Source organism: Lathyrus oleraceus, chromosome 7 (genome assembly GCF_024323335.1).
Source record: "Lathyrus oleraceus cultivar Zhongwan6 chromosome 7, CAAS_Psat_ZW6_1.0, whole genome shotgun sequence".
Classification (NCBI taxonomy): domain Eukaryota; kingdom Viridiplantae; phylum Streptophyta; class Magnoliopsida; order Fabales; family Fabaceae; genus Lathyrus; species Lathyrus oleraceus.
In genome coordinates this window covers 385,254,387-385,272,603 of record NC_066585.1, presented here as the reverse complement: position 1 = coordinate 385,272,603, position 18,217 = coordinate 385,254,387, and positions in this window count along the sequence as shown.

The window sequence follows — 18,217 nt, the reverse complement described above, 5'->3', positions numbered from 1 at the left end:
GAATACTCTTCTTAAGTTCGGTAACATTCGGAATACACACCCGATTACCAAATTTCAAAACACCATTCTCATCAACTCTGAATTCACCACCTTGACCTTGATTCACTAGAGTCAACTTATCAACCAAAAGCATATCGGATTTCTGACCCTCTCTAATCTCGTCCAGAATACTACTCGTTAACTTCAACATCCCCAATTTAACACTATTGTGAGTACTCTCACACACCAAACTCAAGTCTCTAAACTGCTCAATTAAATCCAATTCCTTAACCATTAACATAGACATATGCAATGATTTCCGACTCAATGCATCAGCCACCACGTTTGCTTTATCCGGATGGTAATTCAAACCAAAGTCATAATCCTTCAGAAACTCTAACCATCTCCTCTGTCTCATATTCAGCTCTTTCTGATCAAACAAATACTTTAAACTTTTATGGTCACTGAAAACCTCAAATCTTGACCCGTACAAGTAATGCCTCCATAACTTCAGAACAAATACCACGGCTGCCAACTCTAAATCGTGTGTCGGATAGTTCCTCTCATGAACCCTCAGTTGTCTCGAAGCATAAGCTATAACCTGCTTATTCTGCATCAAAACACCACCCAAACCCAACAATGAAGCATCACAGTAAACCTCAAATGATTCCGACGGACTCGGTAATATCAGAATAGGAGCAATAGTTAACCTTCTCTTTAACTCTTGGAAACCTTCTTCACATTTTGAGTCCCAAACAAACGCTTGCCCCTTTCTAGTCAACATCGTCAACGGTAACGCCAACTTAGAAAATCCCTCAATGAACTTCCTATAATAACCAGCCAAACAAGAAAACTCCTTATCTCAGAAACTGACTTCGGAGCTTCCCACTTAGATACCGCTTCTATCTTAGAAGGATCAACAGCAACACCACCTCTTGAAATCACATGACCAAGAAAACTAACCTCTTCTAACCAAAATTCACACTTTGACAGTTTAGCAAATAACTTCTTTTCTCGTAGAACTCCTAAAACCACTCTCAAATGCTCAGCATGCTCTTCTTCAGATTTCGAATACACCAAAATATCATCAATAAACACCACAACAAACTGATCTAGGTACGGATGGAAAATCCTATTCATATACTCCATAAACACTCCAGGCGCATTAGTCACACCAAAAGGCATTACAGAATACTCATAATGTCCATACCTTGTTCTGAAAGCAGTCTTCTGAATATCCTCAGTTTTCACACGTATCTGATGATACCCAGATCTCAAATCTATTTTGCTGAACACACTCGCACCAACCAACTGATCCATCAAATCATCAATTCTCGGCAAAGGATACCGATTCTTGATCGTCACTTTATTCAGTTGCCTGTAGTCCACACACAACCTCATAGTACCTTCTTTCTCCTTAACCAATAACACTGGTGCACCCCACGGTGACACACTCGGACGAATAAATTTCTTATCCAACAGATCTTCCAACTGACTCTTCAATTCAGTTAACTCAACAGCAGACATACGGTACGGAGCCATCGACATCGGCCTAGTACCAGGTACCAAATCAATCGAGAACTCAACTTCACGCTCTGGCGGTAATTCATTCACTTCTTCCGGAAACACATCAGGAAAATCACACACCACGGCTAGATCACAAATCGCCAGTTTATCTTTAGCCTCCAAAGTCGCTAACAGCATAAACAACTCTGCTCCATCTACTACTGCTTCATTCACCTGCCTTGCAGATAGAAACAAACTCTTCCCTTCCTCAATCTCAGGAAAGATCACAGTCTTATCAAAGCAGTTGATATAAACTCGGTTAACCACCAACCAGTTCATACCCAAGATAACATCAATCTGCACTAGTGGAAGACACACAAGGTCCATCCCAAAGTCTCTACCAAAAATACTCAAAGGACAATTCAAACAAACTGAAGTAGTAGTCACTGAACCCTTCGCAGGAGTATCAATCACCATACTTCCATGCATCTCAGATATCTCTAACTTAAGTTTCACAGCACAATCCAAAGATATAAAGGAATGAGTCGCACCTGTGTCAATAATAGCTACAAGAGGAAAGCCATTAATATAACACGTACCTCGGATCAAACGATCATCTGCAGAAGTCTCAGAACCCGATAAAGCAAAGACCTTGCCTCCCGACTGGTTCTCTCTCTTCGGCTTAGGACACTGTGGACTGATATGACCCACCTCTCCACAGTTGAAACAAGTCACAGTCTTCAACCGGCAATCTGCAGGCAAGTGACCACCTTTTCCACACTTGAAACACTTCTTCTCATTACTGGTACACTCATGAATACGATGTCCAGCCTGACCACATCTGAAACACTTAGCAGGGGCACTGGAGTCTCCCCCACTAGGCCTCTTCATCCCACTCTGTCGCTGGAAACCTTTGCCAACTGCATACGGTTTCCCCCGATCATTCTGATTCTTGCCTTTCCTATCAACCCTCTGCTGATAGCTCTCTGCTCTAGCCTTGGTATCCTGTTCAAAAATCCTGCAACAGTCAACCAAATCAGAAAACACTCTAATCCGTTGATATCCAATAGCCTGTTTGATCTCGGGACGCAACCCGTTCTCAAACTTCACACACTTTGAAAATTCCCCAGTAGCCTCGTTATAGGGAGTGTAATATTTCGACAGCTCTGTGAACTTAGCAGCATACTCAGTAACAGACCGATTGCCCTGCTTCAATTCCAAGAACTCTATCTCTTTCTTTCCTCTGACATCCTCTGGAAAGTACTTCCTCAGGAATCTCTCTCTGAACACAGCCCAAGTGATCTCAGCATTCCCAGCAGATTCCAACTCAGTGCGGGTAGCAACCCACCAATCATCTGCTTCTTCTGACAGCATATGCGTACCGAACCTGACCTTCTGGTTATCGGCACACTCAGTCACTCGGAAGATCCTCTCGATCTCCTTCAAACACTTCTGAGCACCATCTGGATCGTATGCTCCCTTAAACATTGGAGGATTGTTCTTCTGGAACTCACTCAGTTGACGAGCAGCTCCCATTCCCACAACATTCGGATTCCCTCCAAGTACTCCAGCTAGCATACCCAGAGCCTCAGCAATCGCAGCATCGTCTCTACCTCTTCCAGCCATCTCTATTCTGAAAACCCAACAAGCTAAAACAATAAGTACCGATAGGGTTACACAACACCTATCCCGTACAGGGGAAACAGAATAATTACGACTCGACTCGACCGACCAGGCTCTGATACCACTAATGTAACACCCTTCTAAAATACCCCAAAATATTGAATTAAAATAGCAATATATCAATCAGAGTAATTATGCAATTAAGGGTGTCACACAATCAATTCACACCATTTTCCAATATATCCTGTCATGCTCATTTATTTAATCAAAATAAAACATTTGCATAATACGCAGCGGATACAAACTAACAACATTCAAACCATGTAATACATTACATGTAAAGTTGTTCAACAACCAAATGAAAACATAGTAAAACATCCCATCCCGATGTTACATCTACCAGAGCATGACCCACTAAGGAACTACACTAGACTCCAAGCACTAGCTTCTACTCAATCACTGCTCGTTACCTGAAAAATAGTTGTAAGAGTGAGTTCCTCAATCAATACAATGAGCATTATAAAATATCATGTCATGTTAAGTAATTTAACACATTAATCACCCTAATCACATCACACATTCGGTAACGGTACATCAATTCAAATATCATACTCAATACCAATACAATTCATGCTCATACTCAATATCAACACAAACACACGTATAATATTGGAATACATCCATTCATATTATACGCCATACACATATTATGCAATGAGACTCCATGCATGCGGTACCGACTATTTGTGAACATATAGTTCACCTCACCGTCCAAATCCAGGCACGGCTACCAAGCCCACTAGTCCCACTCATTTGAGACTTAGTGACTCACTCACTAATTCCTCACCATGGGAATTAGCTACCACCCCAAGGGCCATGCTATGCACGCTAATTCACCTAGCATGCAAACATCAACAACAGTCCAAATGACTAACTCACTAATTCCTCACCATGGGAATTAGCTACCACCATAAAGGCCACAATATGCATGCTAATCACCTAGCAATGCTAAATCATCAACCACAATTCAAGAATAGACATATGCTCACACTCTAAGCCATAAAACAGTCTATTCACAAATGCACACATAACTGATACATTCACAAGATCATGCATATCATCACACATCATCAGTATTTTATCACATAAGCATATCAGATCATGCCAAAGAACAACCACAGTATTAGCACACTCTACTAATACCTATACTACTCAAAACAACGGGAAACGATCCCTAATATATCATACATCAGCTGAATTACGTTACTCAGCTGAACAGTTAAAAACTGCACAACAACAGCTCAGAAAAATCACAATCCTGCCCATACGCGTACTGCCTAGTCCCATACGCGTACGGCCCATTTCTCAGCCAAATCCCATACGCGTAACACCATCTCATACGCGTATGCTACGCGTATCACTTCCCCATACGCGTACCAACAGAGACCAAACCACGTTCAAAACATCATCTTCCTCATCCATACGCGTATTGCCTAGTGCCATACGCGTACCAGACCATCTCATACGCGTATTGCCTAGTGCCATACGCGTATGACCAGAAACCAGACTTCCAGATCTGCTATGGCTTTCTCTGCTACGAGATCTATCCAATTCAACCTTCCACAGTCCAATTTTACACATTATTCGTTCATATCCTCTAACATAATTCATACCCTATTCGATTTCACAAAATCTAACATTATTACATCTAATTCCTACGAATTTCCTTCATTTATAATCCAAATTTCGTTCATCCAATATTTCACAAATTTCATCATACATCATTCAAATCAGAGGTAAATCAATGGTCTATCACTACCCATTACATGTTATCCCATAATACCCATTAATCGACGATAAACCCCCTTACCTGAGTTAATCCGGCGAATCTTTAAGCTTCAAGCTCTTCCTCTCTTCAACCCTTGTTCTCTGGCTCTCTTTGCCCTTTTCCACTTTCTGTCCCTTTTCTCTTTTCACGTGAAAAAATAAACCTTTTTACTAAATGTGACCTTTTCTAATTCCAGCTTTTATTCCAATAATTATTATTCCAATAAAATAATAACCCAATAATAATAATTCCAATAATAACATTCCAATTATTTAATTAAATTAATAAATATATTATTAACTTAAATTAAATAATTATCTTATTTTTATCGGGGTGTTACAAGTTCTATACCCGAACTCGAGTGCACTTAGGATAGGAGAATGGCATAGTCTTGTTGACTTGGTTGGAGTTATTCCTTAGCAAGTTGACTTGCAAGCCCATTCACTTGGTGGAGGTCATGTTGGGATCAATAATGTCACACAAGTAGTTGTGGTTAGACATTACTCTTTCCAATATAGACCTTAGAAGCCAAGGATCTTATTTTACCAAGCCCATCTTGGCCTATCCTTAGGATGTAGTGCGAAAGTCGTTCAAGTGTCAGATTTGATACGATTGTTACGCGATACTACACTCATAAGAGTCTCTTTTGAGAATATTTTTGGAATACGAGTAGTCATTTCTCCGATAATATCCGAAAGATGGGATAATGACTATGGGAACCTCTTGTAGAACATGTTTGGCAGGTTTAAAACCCTAGTACACTCCCTTTGGGTGGTTCTTAACCGAGACTCCATGCTCGTGACTTGCAACAAACCCTTGATTCATGGTTGATCCGTTCATGTATCCTTAATAGCAATGGAACTTGGGTGTTGATAAGGTGTAAACAATAATCCACCAAAATGGATGATTGATATTAAGGATGACCTGATCCATCCCATGACCTTTGTTTGGTGTGCTTTGCTTTATCCTTGAGTGTGATTGTTGCATCCATGCATTCATGCACCCATTTGCATCCATATCATCAATAATAAGAAAAACTTCAAGGAACTTAAGAGGTCTATTTGCAAATTTTCAGACATGGAAAGACAAAGAAGGAATACAAAGAAGTACAGTTTCAGACAACCCGACTTGAAAGAGCTAAGGAATTTGACATCCTATGTACTAGATCCCTTGGGTTTCAAGGCTCGTTTTTGGAAGCTTCTCTCTGTTCTGACTACTCAGATGAACGAAGGATTGATGAGTGTATTGGTGCAGTTTTATGATCCCTTGTATAGGTGCTTCACATTTCCGGTTTTCCAGCTTTTGCCTACACTTGAGGAGTATGCCTACCTTGTGGGTATACCTATTCTAGACCAGTTGCCGTTCAGTGGCTTAGAGAGTATTCCTACTTCTCAAGAGATAGCTGATATGTTGCATATAGATGAATCTCTGAGTGGTACGCATATGACTACCAAAGGTGGAATTCAAGGTCTCCCTTCTGAGTTCCTCATCGCTCAAGCTACTATGTATGGGAAGGCCATGAGTGAGGATGCTTTTGAGGCCATATTTGTACTTCTCATCTATGGGCTAGTATTGTTCCCCAACATCGACAAGTTTGTGGATGTGAACGCTATTAGGATTTTCTCTACTCTTAATCCCGTTCCGACTCTGTTGGGTGACACTTGCTTTTCTTTGCATATGAGGAATGCAAAGGGTGGTGGTACTATTGTGTACTGTTTGCCTCTGTTGTACAAGTGGTTTATTTCGCACTTGCCACAGACGGTCGCCATCAAGGAGAACGAAGGATGTCTACGGTGGTCCACAAGACTTATGTCTCTCACCAATGATGATATCTTTTGGTACAACCGTGTGTATGATGATGTGCAAATTATCGACTCTTGTGGTGAATTCTCCAATGTGCCTCTTCTTGGTACATGTGGTGGGATTAACTACAACCCTAGTTTGGCACGTCGTCAGCTTGGGTTCCCCCTAAAGGATAAACCCAATAACATTCTGTTAGAGGGTGTGTTCTTTCAGGAGGGTAAAGATCCCCAAGGCTTGAAGGGCAGGATGGTCCGTGCTTGGCGCAAGATCCATAAGAAAGGAAGGAAAGAGCTTGGTCCGAAGAACTGTATCGCCTTGGAGCCTTATACTTCTTGGGTTAAGAGGAGAGCTTCCGAATACCTCATGCCTTACGAGTATCCAAGACCTACACCTTTGGTTGTGGCTGGGCCTTCAACCCTCCCTGACCAAGGAGTAGAGGAGTTGAGAGAGGAAGACCGTTCACGTGCTTGGGTCCGTGAACGAGAGGAGTTGCTTCAGCAGATCAAGGAGAAGGATGCTTTGATTGAATTCCTCGAGCATTATGTCATTGATGATCCTGATGACGCATGGACTTCTCTACTTCCTCAGTCTTCCAAATTTTGGAAAAGGAAGTACGATCGACTCGCCAAGGAGAAGGCAGATATGGAGGCAGCCTACGAGGAGGAGGTGAAGAGGCTTCGTGCATCTTATCTTCCTGTGTCCAGAGCTTTAGATGATTGCTTTTAGGGATCCATAGGATGATCATTTTCCTTCTCTCTTGTATTATATTTGGTTACCAAAACTGTACTTCTTTGGTGTAAAAACATTTGCCAGATATTATTGATGAGATATTTCCATATGTGATAAATGTTTAATATTTCCAATGTTTGCAAATAGAACTCTAAAAGTTCCTTTGACAAATAAAAACAAATCATACGCACAAGCATTGCATGCATCATGTGCATAAGCAGGTTTTGCTCAAGGATTCTTGTCCTATGGTCTAACTCTGTGTTCTTCATTTATTTTAAAGACAAGCTGACTCACCGGTACTACACCAGAGCCAACTCATCGAAACTGATGGATCATTTGGAACAAGAGAACCGCAAGCTAAAAGAGGAAGAAGCCAGATTGACTTCCCTGATGGAGTCATTCATGGCTGCCCAGAGCCAGTCTTCTACGACACCCTCAACTCCTCCCCAGAGGACTGTCATTTCTGAGATCGCAACTTCTACTGTGCCTGCTGCAACAACCCACTTTGCGCCAATTATGACGGCCGGGTTCCCATGGGGAATGGCCGCCAATTTTGTGCCAGAAGGTTTTGCTCATACTCTTGCTTCTTTGCCGGCCTCTAGCCCGGTCCTTTAAGTGCCACCTCCCGTTGTGCACACATTACAAGGAGCTGAAGATACCATCTACCATTCTGAACCATCTGAGGGTCCAGATGTTTATGAGAAGATGGATGACATGAAATACCAATTCCTTGAGCTGCGCAAGGAACTGAAGACTCTGAGGGGGAAGGACCTTTTTGGTAAAAGTGCCGTTGAGTTGTGCCTTGTGCCCAACGTGAAGATCCCTATTAAATTCAAAGTACCTGACTTTGAGAAGTATAAGGGAAACACATGCCCTCTCAGCCATCTTGTGATGTATGCTCGTAAGATGTCGACGCAAACTGATAATGACCAATTGCTCATCCACTATTTCCAGGACAGTCTGTCCGGTGCCGCTGTCCGGTGGTACATGGGTCTGGAAAGTTCGAACATCCACTCTTTCAATGATCTTGGCGAGGCCTTCGTCAAGCAATATAAATATAATGTGGATATGGCTCCTGTAAGACCCCTATTTTGTCCCTAAGATCCCTCATGGCATCATAACATTGCACTTGCATTGCCTCAAGGATCATAAGCATCTTGGTTCCCTTTACCTTTGGGTGGGACCTCTTGTGAGTGGTTTGAGATCACCAAGCATGCTTGAATTGTATATTATTGCTTTTCTTATTTTATTTACTAACCAAAAGCACAACAATATGTCACTAACATTTTTTGTTTATAGCTTGAGCAATCACAAGGTCAAAAGCTTCAAGGAGATCCTTTGTGCAGAGATATGGCCAAGTGAAGATGATAGCAAGCATGGTAATGGTTCCCAAAGCTCTCATCCATCAAATATGCCTCCCTATCATCTCAGTTCATCATTTTGATCAAAGCAAGTCAAAGGGTTTGAGGTTTGTTCCCCAAGGAAACCCTAGTTCATCAGATCATCCACAATGCCTTGCTCTTGAAGCAACCTCAGCCCATGATCAAATAAAATCAAGGGAAGTTCTTTAACTCATCATTTCATGCATATTTGAACTCATTTGAGTGTCCTCAATCATCAATTCATCAAGATATGAGACATGGACTTGAGAAGTTGATCAGTCAATTCATATGACTATTTTGAAATGCACTGAGACCTAACTTTTTATGTGTTGGTCAAATGGAGATGATCCCAAAATAAAACACGTTCTTAAGGACAATATGAACAACTTTCATTTTCATCAAAAATTGATTTGAATCTTTGAAGATCATCTCCCATTCCAAGACATTATAGGTCATTTTGACTGAAACCCTAATTTTAGGTCAACTTCCCAAGAACATAACTCATTCATTTTTTATGATTTTGAGGTGGGATCAAATGCATTGGAAAGCTTATTATATCTACTTCAAATGTTATGTTGAACAAAATCTCAAAATCGCAAGGCAAATACATGTGATACTGCAAAACATTATAGGTCACTTTGGACCAAATGCATTGAAAGTCAAAAAAGTCCAACTTCAAGTGCCCATAACGCTTTCATCAAAAATGCAAATGATGCAAAATTTAAGTCCATTTTGATTCTCTTGAAAAGATCTACAACTTTTATGTTGAAGGATTTTTATTTGAGGCTTTAATCATCAAAATAGAGGGGCTTGAACATTGGGCAAATTTGGAAACCTCACCTTTGCATGTTTTGCACCTTACACTTTAAACTCAAAATTCACTAATTTCCACACTTTAAATGGATTTTTGCCCAACATAACATTTGTTCCTTACATCAAGACCTTTCCAACCATTACTCACATGCTCATGTTTGGATTTGGCAAATGGCATTTTCGAAGAGGAGAAGTTTTAGGCATAATTGTGCATAAAATGTTGAAATTCATCACACAAGCCAATTCACTCCAAACTACACGTCCAAACCATCTCACATTCATTTCAGCTTGCATTTGCATCAAGTTTTGGGCCTCACATGCGCCTGTACAGGCCCATGCATGGAGGACCCAATTCACATGCACACGAGTTTGATCATGCATTGCATCAGCTCTTGCTATAAATACACTTGCTTGCTTCACTTGAAATCCAACCTAATGGCGCCTGAGATGCTGCACAACTGAATCCATAACCATTACCAAAGGAACTATTTCACTTTTCTTCAATTTTTTTTCAGATCTGAAATTCAACTAAATCTGGTTGAATCTTTGGATCTAAAGTTCCTAGACCTCTCTCTCATAGTCCATTGTACTTCTGTTTTGCAAATGGAAGCAAAGAAATCAGCTCAAATCTTCTCAATTCAAAGGTATGGTCCAACTGATTTTTGCTTCGAATCTCCTTGTTCCATGATCTATTTTCCTGGCTATTGTGTTTTCTGAAGTCCTCACTTGAGAGGCAAGCCAGTGGTGGCTTTGATTTTGTGTTTTAATGAACTGCAATTTATGTACCTGAATCTTCCAGCTCAGATTTCTTATTCTATAGAAAGCTTGAGTACAATTCAAGGTTACAGGGGTGATGTACATCACCGCAGCTTCATTTTGATGTATGGATCGTGCCATTTGGTTACCTCTTTTTGCTCTGCAATTTTTGAACGTGGCCGGAGTTTGGCCAAAGAAGACGGTGGCGTTGGCCACCGTCTGGTCTCCAGATTCAATCTGGATCGTTCATCCATTTTCCCAGATGCAATCACGTACATCCATTGTTATGACTTTTCATTTGGCATGGTGTGATGCGTTTGACCCGCGTGTATGGTGAACACGCGCTTCCTAGCCGTGTAATGATCCACGTCAATTAATGAATCATCATCAGACGACTCACGTTTTTTCTATTTTCTTAATTTTTGATTTTATTTCTTTTATTTCCTTTATTTTGAAAAATTCATATTTTCTTCATTTTAAATCCAAAAAATATGGGATCAATTGCATTATTCTCAAATAATTTCTAGTTTCTAATTCTGATTTTTAATATTTTTTATTTTGTCATTTGATATTTTTTGTGAATTTTCTCTTTTCTGGTTATTTTTAATTCATTTTAAATAGTTTTTGATATTCAAAAAATACAAAAATATTTTCCTAACCTATTTGAATGATGATGGATCTATGAAAAATATTCTCATCAATTTTTTAATTGATTTGAGATTTATTTGAGATTTTAGTTCAATTAGGTTATTTTTATTGATTTTTAATTGATTAAAAATTGTTTCTGACTTTTAAAAATGCTGAAATTTTTTGTCAAACTTTGTTTGACCTTTTTGAACTTGGGATAAATCACTTGGACCTTTCAAGGTTGATTTGAAGTGATTTTGAAGTTTGACCTTGCTTTTATTTTTAATTCAAGTTTATTTTTAATATTGAAAATGCCAAAAATATTTTGCTTATTGCTTGACCTCCAATCTCCATCCCATTTCTGGTTTCTCATTGTTTGACTTTGACTTTCAATGTCATTTGGTCAACACACATGGATTGGTACATTTTATTTCACCTTATGCACTTTATTCTTTCCATTTCCTTTTCCATTATTCATCTCTTTCTTCTTTTTCTTCTTTTTCTTTTTGATCAATGAGTTGAAGGTTGATAAGTTAGCATTGATTAGGGAGACTTAATCTTCCTTGATTCAAATCTAATTCATCTTGATCAATTGATCAAGTGAATGGCTTTGCATTAAGGATAGGTTGTTTCCTAAATCATGCAAAAGACTTAAACCAATACAAGATCAATTCTCTTCTTCTTTTTGGCATGGCAAGTTGTTGGAACTTGGTTCACTAATCAAGACTTCTAACTTGTGTTGTTCCCTACATTATTATTGACCGGCCTCAGATAGTTGTGACTTCTACATAAGTCCAATTACGATTGCTTAACATAGCGCTAAATTTGCCTTATGGCACACTAACTACTAACACTAATCATTAACCATTAACATTTACTTTTTTCACTTTACTTTTATGCAATTTATTATTCTTGTACATATTATCCATTTGTTTTTTCCTTTGCTCACTTAAGCACATGTTTATGTTAATGCAATTTGCCTTTTGCTCACTTGAGCATATAATTGTGTATATATATTTTGTGCTTGTGTTTGTCTGTTTGTTGTGAACCAAATGCAAAGAATTGGACAAAATGGACTTAGATCTTAGGACTTTACCCAAGCTAATGGAGTTTGAAGAGCAACTAGGCCTCATGCCTTTAGAATGCTATAAATGTCAAAGAGCAACTAGGCCTCATGCCTTTAGAATGCTTAAAGCTTGAAGATGAACATTGAAAGGACCATATTCTAAACTCCCTCTTATCCATTATTTGATTTGTAAATAGAACCTTTTGATGTGTGTGTTTCTTTGTGCTAGGGATTTCCACTTGAGCCAAATTGAGGAACCATTACCATGAGCTCCTAAGAGAGAGAGATACAAGACATTGAGGAACCTTCCAAGAGTTCATTTGATTGTTGATTGCTTGAGTTTATGCTTATGTGATTGCTTATTCCAAAGGATGGGAGCTACTTGGATCATCCATATGATCTCAAGAGAGGAACTCCTTTGTGGTTTTGTTTCTTATCCCTCACCTTTTTGCATTGCTTAGGATCTTAGCCATTCTTCTTCTTCCCTCCACTCTAACCCAAGCCAAAGCTTTTGTGCAAACATTTAATACTTATTTTCAACATTAGAAACCTAAGCCTTATGCTTTTGATTTTCAAACTCTCTTTTCTTAATACTCATTTTGAATTGAATCTCTAAGTCAACTTTGACCATATTTTGTACATACTTTTCATTGGTAAATATAACCCATTCAAATGTCTTTTGTGGTTTCAATGGCCACTCTCTTAATCAAAACTTTTTCATAACCTTTAGCTATTAGGTTTGAGTTATTCTTGTGGTAGATGTAATACTCACCTATATCCTTAGTGATGGACAATGAGTCTTCCATGCTTATTATAGGGCTAACCCCTCACTAGCATGTTAAAGCTATCCTCACATGGTGGATTTGTGGTTTTAGGTTGAGTTTTCTCCCTTGGATAATAAAAGACCTTAAGGCTTTTGGACCAATCAATTGACCAACTCATTTTGAGATTTTTACCCCGAACTACGAGGTTTTGATCCTAATCTTTTTATGAGATGGTACGTAGGCAATGGGTTTATCCATCCAAACACAAATGTAAATAAACTTGTATATTCTCTTCTCATCTCTTCAATCATGTTTGCACAACAAATTTTCACAAAACAATAACCTTACAACAAATATGAAAATGGCTCCCTAGGAGTACCTAGGATGTTTTGGGTGCCTAACGCCTTCCCATTGCATAACCAACCCCCTTACCCAGATCTCTGACTCTCTTTTACTAGTTTTTGATTTGATAAAACTTTTAGGTTTTTGTTCGCTTTCTAACCATTCCTTTGGATAAATAGAAGTGCAGTGGCGACTCGACTTGTATGATTTACCTTGGATTTAGTCAATATCTCTAATGGTAACGAATACCCCGCTACAGAAAAGTGGCGACTCTGCTGGGGATCTACATTTGCCTAGTGGGTTTTCATTTTTTATTGTATTGTTGTGTATATTGTTTTGTGATATATTTTTGTGCAATTTGGGATTACTGTATTGTATGTAATGATTAAATTGCTTGAATATTAATTCCTTGTATGCTTGGTGATCTTTGTGAGTTGAGTTCTATACCCGGACTCGAGTTCACTTAGGATAGGAGAATGGCATAGTCTTGTTGACATGTGTGGAGTTATTCCTTAGCAAGTTGACTTGCAAGCCCATTCACTTGGTGGAGGTCATGTTGGGATCAATAATGTCACACAAGTAGTTGTGATTAGACATTACTCTTTCCAATATAGACCTTAGAAGCCAAGGACCTTAGTTTACCAAGCCCATCTTGGCCTATTCTTAGGATGTAGTGCGAAAGTCGTTCAAGTGTAAGATTTGATACGATCGTTACGCGATACTACACTCATAAGAGTCTCTCTTGAGAATATTTTTGGAATACGAGTAGTCGTTTCTCCGATAATATCCGAAAGATGGGATGATGACTATGGGAACCTCTTGTAGAACATGTGTGGCATGTTTAAACCCTAGTACACTCCCTTTGGATGGTTCTTAACCGAGACTCCATGCTCGTGACTTGTAACAAACCCTTGATTCGTGGTTGATCCGTTCATGTGTCCTTAATATCAATGGAACTTGGGTGTTGATAAGGTGTAAACCATAATCCACCAAAATGGATGATTGATATTAAGGATAACATGATCCATCCCACGACCTTTGTTTGGTGTGCTTTGCTTGATCCTTGAGTGTGATTGTTGTATTCATGCATTCATGCACCCATTTGTATCCATATCATCAAAACAATAAGAAAATTTTCAAGGAACTTAAGAGGTCTATTTGCAAATTTTCAGACATGGAAAGACAAAGAAGGAATACAAAGAAGTACAACTTCAGACAACCAGATTTGAAAGAGTTAAGGAATTTGACATCCTATGTACTAGATCCCTTGGGTTTCAAGGCTCGTTTTGGGAAGCTTCTTCCTCTTCTGACTACTTAAGTGGATGAAGGGTTGATGAGTGTATTGGTGCAGTTTTATGATCCATTATACCATTGCTTCACGTTTCCGGATTTTCAGCTTTCGCCCACGCTCGAGGAGTATGCCTATCTTGTGGGTATACCAATTCTAGACCAGTTGTCGTTCAGTGGCTTGGAGAGTATTCCTACTTCTCAAGAGATAGCTGACATGTTGCGTATAGATGAATCTCTGGTTATTGCTCATATGACTACCAAAGGTGGAATTCAAGGTCTTCCTTCTGAATTCCTCATTGCTCAAGCTATTATGTATGGGAAGGCCATGAGTGAGGACGCCTTTGAAGCCATATTTGTACATCTCATTTATGGGTTAGTATTGTTCCCCAACATCGACAAGTTTGTGGATGTGAACGCTATTAGGATCTTCTCTACTCTTAATCTTGTTCCGACTCTGTTGGGTGACACTTATTTTTCTTTGCATATGAGGAATGCAAAGGGTGGTGGCGTCATTGTGTGCTGTTTGCCTCTGTTGTATAAGTGGTTTATTTCTCACTTACCACAGACAGTCGCCTTCAAAGAGAACAAGGGATGTCTACGGTGGTCCACGAGGCTTATGTCTCTCACTAATGATGATATCTCTTGGTACAACCGTGTGTATGATGGTGTGCAGATTATCGACTCTTGTGGTGAATTCTCCAATGTACCTCTTCTCGGTACATGTGGTGGGATTAACTACAACCCGGTTTTGGCACGACGTCAGCTTGGGTTCCCCCTAAAGGATAAACCTAATAACATTCTGTTAGAGGGTATATTCTTTCAGGAGGGTAAAGACTCCCAAGGCTTGACAGCTAGGATGGTCCGCGCTTGGCGCAAGATTCATAGGAAAGGAAGGAATGAGTTAGGTCCTAAGAACTGTGTCGCTTTGGAGCCTTACACTGCTTGGGTTAGGAAGAGAGCATCTGAGTATCTCATGCCGTATGAGTATCCAAGACCTACACCTTTGGTTATGGATGGGCCTTCAACCCTCCCTAACCAAGGAGTAGAGGAGTTGAGAGACGAAGACCGTTCACGTGCTTGGAACCGTGAACGAGAAGAGTTGCTTCAGCAGATTAAGGAAAAGGATATTTTGACTGAGTTCTTCGAGCATCAGGTTATTGATGATCCTAATGATGCATGGACTTCTCTACTTCCTCAGTCTTCCAAGTTCTGGAAGAGGAAGTACGATCGACTCGCCAAGGAGAAGGCAGATATGGAGGCAGCCTATGAGGAAGAGGTGAAGAGGCTTCGTGCATCCTATCTTCCTGTGTCCCGAGATTTAGATGATTGTTTCTAAGGATCCATAGGATGATTATTTTCCTTTTCTCTTGTATATGGTTACCAATGCTGTACTTCTTTGATGTAAAACTATTTTCCAGATATTAGTGACAAGATACTTTCATATATGATAAATGTTTAATACTTCCAAATATTTGCAAATAGAACTCTAAAATTCCTCTGAAATAAAAACAAATCATATGCACAAGCATTGCATGCATCATGTGCATAAGCAGGTTTTGTTCCCAGCTTCTTGTTGTCGCATTACGCGAAAAACCGGCGGGAAAACAAGAACAACAGAGCCGCCACCGTGCGTTATTTATCCCAAAAGAGGGAAAGGAAACGCTCAGAGTAAACCTGGAAAAGACATGGTCTCGCGACCAAAGAGGAATGGGATCGGGAGTCGGTTATGCGAAGGGAAGGTATTAGCACCCCTACGCATCCGTCGTACTCGACGGGATCCACGCACAATAGGAAGGAAATGGTTGCTAAAACACTGCTCAAACAAACATCTACACAGGCTGAAAGAGACACAAGAAAACAAACTGAAACTGACTCGGCAGGATATCGCATCCTGGGCCTACTTAGTCTATCAAGCATAGACACCAGAGTCGAAGTAGTTCGGACTGGGGGAAAACATGCTCGCTAGGATGTCGCATCCTATGCATACGTATCTTCTTGGACTAAGAAGAATCAGAGCATTCGTAGCTCGGCTCACGCACACAAACAAAACAGACACAGGCAAACGACTGCCAATTGCTGGGCTTGCGTCAAACTCCACACAAATAGGCAAACATGGAATCCGAATGCCAATCGCTGGACTTACATCAGACTCCGAACCAAACACACGCACACTGGAAACCAAATGCCAATCGCTGGACTTACATTGGACTCCAAGCACACAACAAGAGGATACGAAATGCCAATCGCTGGGCTTACATCCATCTCCTGACACACACAAAGACAAAACAAAAGGGCGCCCAGAGAGATCAGCTCATCTCCTGCCTACGTACCTCATCTGGTATGAGGATCAGGGCGACGTAGTTCCCCTACGCAAGGACACAGGACTAGCCTAACCAGATAACAGAGGGAGACACAACTAGGGAGACTAACTCGAGCCTAGATGTTATCATGCAAAATCATCCCTAAGTCAAGGTTGCTACCTAACTTGCACAGGGAGCAAGCTAAACCTAAGCACAGGCAAAATCAAAGCAAACAATCACAGATAGCACACACTATATACACACCAAGTGGGGCTCAAACATAGGTTAGGCTGCAAGAGCAAGCCAACTGTATCAGGGTGAAGTTAGCTCTTAACCCTAACATTGAGAGTTAGGGTGAAGCTGATGAAAGGTGAGTGAAGATGGGACTTCACAGCTCTTATCCCTGGCCTGGGAGAGCTTTAGACAATGAAGTGTGGGTTCAGAAAGTGGGAACCCTTCTACACTTATGACACTGACTCAACATAGATCTTGGGGTTAATGTCCACAAGGCATCAACATGTGATGTGAGCCAAGGGACGACTCAACAGAATAGCAGGAGATGGATTGCACATCTCTTGTGTCTGCCAATTTCCTTAACAAAGGTCTTTTCCTGCTTGGGGACAAAAATAAACAAGCACAAGCATTGCCTCTTAAGGAGGACTTCAGACAGGTGTCTGGCCAAGTAACAGGCCAGGTCTTCCAGACTACATGGAGAAGAGATCATTATACCTCAATGCTCAAGCTAGCAAGCAAAGCAAACACAAGTTCACAAGGGAACTATAGCAACTAAGGTACCTGAAATCAATCCAACATAATCAGTATACCAGACAAACAAAAGTCAAACAGAAAATTACAAGTCCATAGCACAAACAGATAACAACCATCAATGCACAAAGGTGCAAGCCACAAGGCATAAGCACAAGTCTCAAAGCCTACAAAACAAACTCAAAGTTATTCATAAACAAGCTATAAGCCAACTCCAATTGAGTGCACATCATCAAGCATAAGCAATTGTGCTCTTAACCTGAAACAAAGCTCAAATGTGAGAGCACAAACCACTAGTACAAGACTAGGGTCAAAATGAGAGCAAAAAGTCAAAACAGAACATGAAACTTATCAAAAATCAAGATCAATCAAATAAGAAACAAATCCAAGTGGTTTCACATTCATATCATCAACCATTATCATTTCATGAAGCAAAGAGTACAAAACATGCAATTTGAAGCTCATAGAACCAAACAGAAAGATTCAACTCAAATCAACTCACAAACATTTCAATAAATCCCCAAAAAATTCACGGTCAAACAGCATTCATAACATGACAATCATACCAAATTTCAAGTCATTTGGACAAAGGGAATCAAGCCATTTAAATTCATCAAGTCAACACAAGTTCAAACAAGCTCATA